This window comes from Vicia villosa, linkage group LG2, assembly GCF_029867415.1.
Source record: "Vicia villosa cultivar HV-30 ecotype Madison, WI linkage group LG2, Vvil1.0, whole genome shotgun sequence".
Lineage (NCBI taxonomy): Eukaryota > Viridiplantae > Streptophyta > Magnoliopsida > Fabales > Fabaceae > Vicia > Vicia villosa.
The window spans coordinates 177,173,747-177,183,090 of NC_081181.1; positions in this window are offsets into that span (position 1 = coordinate 177,173,747).

Below are 9,344 nucleotides of genomic sequence, written 5' to 3' on the forward strand. Positions count from 1 at the left end.
TCTTTTAAATCCATTTTTAGCAACACTCAAAAGTTACAAATCACTATTTTATTTTATTTTTAAGTTTGTTTTTATGATTTAAACACTTATAACTAATTCTTGAAGTATAAATTTTCAAAAATATCTTTTAAATCCATTTTTAGCAACACTCAAAAGTTACAAATCACTTTTTTTTTTTTTAAGTTTGTTTTTATGATTTAAACACTTATAATTATTTCTTGAAGTATAAATTTTGAAAAATATCTTTTAAATCCATTTTTTGCAACACTCAAAAGTTACAAATCACTATTTTTTTTTAAGTTTGTTTTTATGACTTAAACACTTATAATTATTTCTTGAAGTGTATAATTTTCTTATAAACAAAAAAAAAATTACCATTCTATCTATTTACAACTCAATTTCATGAATTTCCTAAATTATGATTTTAAGGGTGTGAATAATTGGTTATTTTTAGAAATCAATCCATATCTATTTTCAAACCATTTAAATAGTTTGGATTTATAACCATAACTAGGGGTGGCAAAATAGGTCAGGTCCGCCGCATCAGTCCGTTTGACCCACCATTTTGGGTGGGTTGGGCTGACGTTTTCGACTCGGTACCTTAAGTTGGCCTGTCCCGCCTAACCCGCCTAAAAAAGTAGGCCGGATTGGGCGGACCGGGTTTTGCCCGCAGGGCTTTTTGTTAAAAAAATTATTTTTTATTTAGAATTAAAACAACTTTAACTATAAAAACAATACTCTTATCTTAGAATTATGTTGATTGAATTGTATTCTAAATTATTATACATACAAATTGAATTATATTTGTAACGTTGAAATAAAAGAACAGTTGTATAACATGCATAATTATTAAGTTGTTAATATATTAGCTCACATGTTTTCTTTAGAAATAGATGTTGATTTTAAGAAAATGAGGGATTTGATGAGTCTATAAGTGTGACAAATTTTGGATTTAACTATTAAAGAATTGATTAATATAAAAGTTTATATTAAGTAATCAGTGAGAAAGTTAGGTGTGGATATTTTATGCACCGTGATGTATTATGCGGTGTAATTGTATAATTATTTGTCTTATGTAAATTCTTAATTGGATTTTTTAGTAGTTAGTTTTTAAATAGGATTAGAGTGATATGTATTCTTTATTTATTTATTTTGATATGCTTTTTATTATGGTTGAGTTTATTTCGTTATTTTTTTGTTGTAATTGATCTTTATTTATTTTATTTTTTGAACTGTTTGGACTTAAGACATGTTGAAGTTTTATTGTGCGTTGTTAAAAAATATATTTTATCGACCTTTTTGGTAATAATTAAATTTTTTGTAAATTATGTGGTAAATCAAATTGTAAAATAAAATAAATAAATAAAAATTCGCGGGCCGGTCCGCCAACTCGTTAGTAAACGAGCGGGCTTGACTTTTGAGTTCGGACACCTAAGTAGGTCCGCCCCACCCCGCCCCGTTTTTTGACGGGCTTACATGGTACGGGCCTAAACGGGGCGGACCGCCCGCTTTGCCACCCCTAGCCATAACCACATTTCAATCAAAACTAATTACAAAATCAGTTATGAATTTGGTTATGATTATATAAACGATTTTTTTAATTCAATTTTAAAATATTTTCTTATTTTGAAAATTAAAAAATTTATATTTGAATTAATTTTAGATTTTGGATTATAACTGAATCCAAAAATAATTTAACCGATTAATAACTATTTTATTATATCTGAATTATATGATGGATAATAAACCATTAATAACTAAACCGGTTAATAACTATTTAATTATATCCGAATATTTAAAACGGATTTAGATTTGGTTGTGAAATTGTACCTCACAATCGAATATTTTGCACACCCCTAATCATTTCACCACAAATTATTTACACTAAGAGAAGTTTATTTCAGTAATCAAATAATGTTTACTTTTTTCATTTTCATCTTCTATTACAGCATGAGATGTGTCATTCATTTTTCAACTTTCACCAATTAAATCATAATTAAATATTATATACATTCATTTTCTCTCGATTAAAATTTCAAATCTCTCTCACACTTATTTTCTCCATACTTTCTCACTTTAATTCTAATTTTTTTCCCTCTATTTATTTATTATCACTAATAATTTATTTTTTAACTTTAATAAAATTACAAATTTATTTATCTCATGTGTCACTAACAACACAATATTGTACTATTATCTAAATTTGAGAGAAAAATCCTTATTTTTAAGTATTAATTATTTTCTCTCTCCATTTCACGGTTTTTTTTTGTTTTTTTTTGTTTTTTTATGATTATTGTTCATTTTACCATTAAATAAATTATTTCAAATTTTACATTTGTATTTAAATACATTGTATATCACATCGAATAATTTTTTTATCTCACTGGTCATTTATCAGCATAATTTTTATTTTATTTTAGTCTAACAATTTGCCTTGATTTGAAAGACAAAATCATAATTTTAAATTTTCATTTCAACTTGTCCTTCTTCATCTCATGAGTCATTTTTTTTCGTTTGCATGATCATTTAATACAATTAAGTTTATATAATTATTTTTCATTTGACAATTAAGTAACTGATTTCAAATGTACATCTGTATATTAATACATTTTATATTGTACTATTTTCGTCCTTAAATATAAGACCCCATAAACAAAATTACGCTAATTAAGAAAGTTGATTAGAGTATTAAATTTATTGATTATTTGTACAATTTTACAAACTTATCCTTAGGAGAGATAAATAATTGATTTTCATTCATGTGTATTTATTATTGATAGCGGAAAAAGATGTGATATAATTAGGGGTGTGTTTAGAAAAAAAAAATTAATGCACTTTGAAGGTTGAAGAGTATCTTATAAAAAGGGACAAGAAAAAAACTCAAGAGGATCTTATAATTAGGGACATAGGTAGTATCAAATAAATTTTCTATTTCACGGGTCACTATCAGAACAATACATATTTTATTTTATTCAATAATTACTTTAATTTTAAAGATAAAATTCTTATTTTCAAATGTTAAATATTCTTTTTTTCCATCTCACAAGTTCCTTTTTTCTATTTATATTTTAATGCAATTGAGTTTACATAATCATTCTTCATTTTAAAAGTAATAGCTAATTTCAAATTTAGATACGTATCTAAATACATTTTATACCGTATAAAATAAATTTACTTGTTCTACCACACAGGTATTTGGCTAATTTAATTATATTGAAAAGAAGACTAGAGATACTCAACCCGATACAAAAGAGAAGAAGAGAATAAGATACAACATAGTGTTAGACTTCGCCCGCTCCAACCCGCTGAATACAAATAATAGGATTTAAACACTAATCTTCAAAAGTAATTTCAACATTACTCGAACAACTAATACCAAAGCAGACCCACGATAATGATTTAACCATAGACAAAACATTGTTAGCAACCAAATAATCACATTTGAAAAGGATAACAATTTGGGTAATCCATAAACTCCAAGTCACAATGAACAATAACAATCTCGGGCATCTCTTCTTTATCCTTCTTACATTAGTAGAATCAAAGAAACTGAAGTTATTTGCCATTGAAACAAACAGAGGCACACCAAAAAAGATCCATCCAATTCAATGTTGCAGACCAAATAAGACCTGAAATTATGCAATGCAGAAAGATATGTAAAGTTGATTCTTCTTCATGGAAGCAAAAGGGACACCCCAGGTTATGTTGACCATGAATTACACCTTTCTTACATTGTTGAAGTATGTCTTAAAACCTTTGTTGATGAAGAGAAATAAAATATATTTCGAGATTGCCAAAAATCAGAAAGTCGAAAAGCAGCAAGAATGTCTGATTTGACGATTAACGAATTTTGAGTTTGACCGGTTCGATTTATGGATTCGTTATTAAATGTTAGAATATTGGATATATATTTATTTAGAAATAGTCTAAATTAATATAAAATATATTATAAGTTATTTTTAATATTTTATTCTAATAATTAATGGGTTGTGTTTTGCGCTTTTTATGTTGGGATTTAGTCATTATAATTATGTATCTCTTCAGTGTTTTAAAGGGTGACAACTATAGAGCTTTAGAGAAAAAGGGAGAAAAGAGGTTTAGGGTTAAAGAGTTAGACAATACTTTTTGATACCATGGGTTTGAGTGATTCATATATTGAGGGTTAGAGAGGTTGTGAAACACTTGGGTAGAAAATAGGGGTTTGTTCTTGGGAGCCTTCAGGGTGGTTCTTGGGAACTCTTAAGATGAAGATTACTTTCTTGTAACTCATATGTAATCTCTTGTACCAACTTTTTGAGTATAGTTAATTGAAGATATGCTTTCTCCCCTATATTAGATCTTTTGATCGAGTTGGATAAACAAATCTTTTGTCTTTTATCGCTTTATTCTATTATAATTTATGCTTATTGGTTATTATTGTCGAAGGCCATTTATTTTGGTTTCTATTGTTCTTTGCCTCACATAATAAATTATTGATTGAATTGAACCTCGTCGTTATTCATAACAAGTGGCATCCACCGTGGGGCAAAAGGGCATCGTTTGCAAGTGAGCACCATGGGTAGATGGGAGATCGAGAATTTTTTTGAAAAACAACGAATTTGGATTGTGGAAAGTAAATATGCAAGAAATTTTAATTCAAGAGAAGGTTATCACACACCTAAGTAAAGCATAAATGACTGAGATGGAAGATAAGGCCAAGAGTGCCATTACCTATGCCTCGGGGATAAAGTTCTAAGTGAAGTTTCCAGAGAGCAAACTACGGTTATTGTGTGGGCAAAAATTGAATCATTGTATATGACCAAGTATTTGGATCATAGGTTGTGTCTGAAACAACAACTTTATTCATTCCAAATGATGGAGAATAAATTCATAGTTGAGCAGCTTACAGAATTTCACAAGATTATTTATGATCTTGAGAATATTTAAATGAAGATTGATGATAAGGACAGAGTTTTACGCTTGTTAAGTTCATTACCCAGATCCTTTGAACACTTTAAGGATACATTTATTTATGGTAAGGAAGGTATTATCACTTTGAATGAACCTCAAACGGCGGTAAAATCCAAAGAATTTTCAAAGGTGGAAGATTTGAAGATAGTGGTGAAAGCTTAAGCGTGTCAAGAGGAGGCGGTGAGCGTAAAGGAATGTCCAAATCAAAGAGGTTTGACAAGTCAAAGGTAAAATATTTTAATTGTCAGAAAACTGGTCACTTCAAGAAAGATTATCCTGAGAGAAAGGTCAATGATGATTTTGTTCAAGTTACGGTTGCCTTGGATGAGGATGGTTATGAGGATGTTGGTGCACTAGTGGTATCAATTTTAGAGACTGAAGATAGTTGGGTCATAGACTCAAGTTGATCTTATCACATGTGTCCAAGAATAGAATACTTTGAGACTTCGAAGTTGGTGCAAGGTGGAGTAGTTCGCCTTGGTGATAATAAAGCTTGCAAGGTTCATGGTACTGGTACGATCAAACTTAAAATGTTTGATGATCATGAGTTTCTTCTTCACAGTGTGAGGTATGTTCCAGAACTCAAGTGAAATTTGTTATCTATAAGCATGTTTAATGATATAGGCTATCGCACTAGGGATAAAAATGCATGTTACCGCTGAGTTGTTATTGAGTTTTTGGGGAAGGGAAAATGTTAAACAACTTACTTGGTTGGTAGAGAATTTCTTCTGAGGAAGAATAGTAAAAACCAAGGGATAAACCTGTTAGAAACTATAACAGAGAAAATTCAATTTAAGGTGGAGTTTCCTATTATGGATACCAGTAGTAGTGAGGGAACAATTACAGAGATCTCTGATTATCATTTGACTCATGATAAAGTGAGGAGGGGGATTTTAGAATCTCAAAGGAACAATTATGTTAGCCTTGGATGTTATGCTTTGCATATGGTTGAAGGGTTGCAAAATTGAGAAAGAAGGACCTTTAGGGAGGCATTTGAAATCAGGTGAAATCAACGATGATTGAAGAATCATACTTGTGGGCTTGTTAAATTACCTAGGTAAAAAAAGGTAATTGGAAACAAGTGGATGCGAGTGATGAGATCAATTTGGACGATTCACGGATTTCAAGTTTGAACAAATCGATCCTTGGGTATGTAGGATGCAGCCTCGAACAAGAAGCAACTGGGATCCTGCCATAAAGTAAAAGTATCCATTACCGCTGAAAAAGGATGCAGGTCCGCGAGAATAAATTGCAAAGCTTAAAACTCATCAGAAGCTTCCACTGATAGTAAGTGAGAACTAACGTTTAGATCCCAAGTCCACCTTCCCTCACTCCAAAATCCCAAAGAAGAAATCTTGGAACTATAATTATTGGCAGCCTCCAAAAGAGAAGGAAAAGTGAGTTGAAGCTTATGCGGACCGATCCACTTTTGATTCCAAAAAGCTATTAGCAAACTGTCACTTGGGTTAGACGAAATACTAATGTGAAACCAATTAGAATCATGCCCCCAATGTCCCACTATATCAAATAAATCCCTTCACCATAAAGATGATTTTGAAGCACCAACATATCAGGAGGAATCTAATAATACGCTTTTAACACTACCATATCGATATGAAAAAATAGAAGTCCATGGAAATGCGTGTTACAAAATGATCTTCCACACCCATTTTGACAAAAAAGTAATATTGAAAAACTCCCAATTTTTAATACCCAATCCTCTATCACACTTAGATCTATAAATATTTGTCCAAGGGACCTAATTAATATGATGCCTACTTTCTTCTCCTTTTCAAAAAAATGTCCTTTGAATATTAATAATATCCTATATCACATTTTTAGAAGCTTTATAAAACAAAAAAGAAGAATAGGAAAATATAATTAAGCATTGAGTTAATCAACACCAAACGACCACCAAAAGAAATTTGTTTTCCTCTCCAAGAAGAAAGCCTACTTCTAAGCTTCACTTGAATAGGCTCCCAAGTTAATTCTCGACGCGGATTTGCTTCGATTAGAATGCCCAAGAAGGAATATATTATAAATCTATTTTAACATGTTTTATTATTTTGTTTTTCATAATGATTTAAAATTGTAATTTTTAACTTTTTAATTGAAACGTGATTTTTATAAAAATTGATTTTTTCACTTTTAACTTTTTTTAATCTAAATTTTAATAGTAATCTCATTAAATCAACCTAGAATATAGAGATGAATATGGATGTTCAAAACCAAACCGGCCCAGTAAAAAACCGCAAAACCAAACCAAACCAAATCAAAACTGCAAAAAAATCGCATTTGGTTCGGATGTGTTTCGGTCATTTTTTAACAAACCGCGTGGTTCGGTTTGGTTTGCGGTTTGTATTTTACAAACCAAATCAAACCGCATTGTGTTACAACCCCCAAACTTCATTTAATTTATATCTAACCCAAACTCAAACCTATTATGCCTTAGCCTTACGATTGCGAATGATTTTCCCTCCCTCACACTTAAGGTTCCAGTTTAAGTCTTCTCAAATCTCTCTTAGCGTTATTGTGTCTTCTTCTCATCTTCTTTTCCATGTACATATCACCTCTTCTTTTCTAGTCTTTCATCTTTTAAGTTCTTTCTTTTTCATCTTATTATTTTTATTCTACTATTATCTCTTTCAATTACGTTTTTAATATTCCTCTTCTTATCTAATCTCTCTGCTCTTTGCTCTTTCTTTTTCATCTTCTCTAATCTTTCATCTCCTCTTTATTTCTATTTCATTATAATGTTTTTGATATTGTTTTATGATACTATTTTATGTTTTTTATTTGACTTATATCTAATCTTATTTTTGTATATTAAATGGAAAGTTGTTATCCAAATATAATGAATTTTGTTGTTATTTAATAATGCATAAATGACTAAATACAAAGTTAAGTTGTCATCTATATGTGTATGTATGGTTCAATAAATTTTTATAAAAAAACCGAACCAACCGAACTAACTCAAACCGCATTTGTTTGGTTTGGTTTGGTTCGGTTTGGTTTTATTTCTAATAGTCAATTAAACCAAACTGAACCACACACTTTTATCTCTTGCGGTTCGAATGATTTTTTTACGTCAAACCCATCCAAATCACACCGCAAACACCCCTATAAATAAAAGTTTGAACTTGCTATATTTCGCTTATTTTTATTATGACTTCAAAATTTTCACTCATTCAAAAAAGTGATTGCACTAATAAATGTGTTAGAAAAGTGATTGTAGTAATAGAAAAGAATACACAATTTTATGTTTTTTTTATTTATAAATTAAATAAATGTAGAAAATCTTATATTAAAGTATTTTTTTTTTGGAACAAATATTAAAGTACTTCTTCTTCTCTAACTAGTAGAAAGACCCGTGCGTCCGCACAGGTAATTCAAATCTTAAGATGAATAATGTATTAAAACGCATAAAACGAAATTTAAAAATTCGAATGAGAAATGTTAAATTAAGATTCATAAAACATAATATAGATGTAATAAAGCTATATATAGTAGCTATTTAAAAAAAAGAATTTGAAAATGCAATTGGTAAAAGGGTATTATGGTGATAGCGACCCGTGAAAGTAATGAATTTCAGTAATAAAATTCACATAAGAAAGATATTATGTTGATAATGACCCCGTAAAAATAGTGAGTTTGAGTAATAAAATTCAGTATCCTAGATCGGCTTATTTATTACTGATATATGAATGTTATTATAAAATTACTAATAACTGCAAATATTTAAAGATAAATATGTAGCATATCACCAATATGATAAATTCACTATGTTTAATAACTATAAATATTTGTAAATATCTCTAATAACTATAAATATTTATAAATATTTTATTGATTAAAAAAAAGGTATTATCACGATAGTGACCCGTGAAATATTATTAGATTTTGATTATTAAAATAAAATATAATTTAAAATTAAAAAATATACTAATTAGTATTTTTAATTATAATAAATTAAAAGAAATGATTAAATTTGTATTAAAAATAAATATTGTCACTCAAATTTATATTTATATAAATGTAAACTTAGCCATATATTTATTCCTATCTTAAATTATTCGAAAGAAATATCATTACAATATAAAATAAAATTTAGATGCTTATGTCTATGTCTTAATATATCTTTACATATATTAACAATAAATGATAGAGTATGAATTAAAAAAATATCAAGAGCAATCGTCTCAACAATATTTCTTTTGAATATAGTAATGAATATAATCCTGCTAATACAATATAGAGTTTCATTAGTACTTTCAGCACGGATAATTTTATTTGACACAGTATAAAATATATTTAATGATAGATGTAAATTTAAAATAAATTATTTAATAATAAAATGAATAATAATTATATAAATTCAGTTGTATTAAATAAAA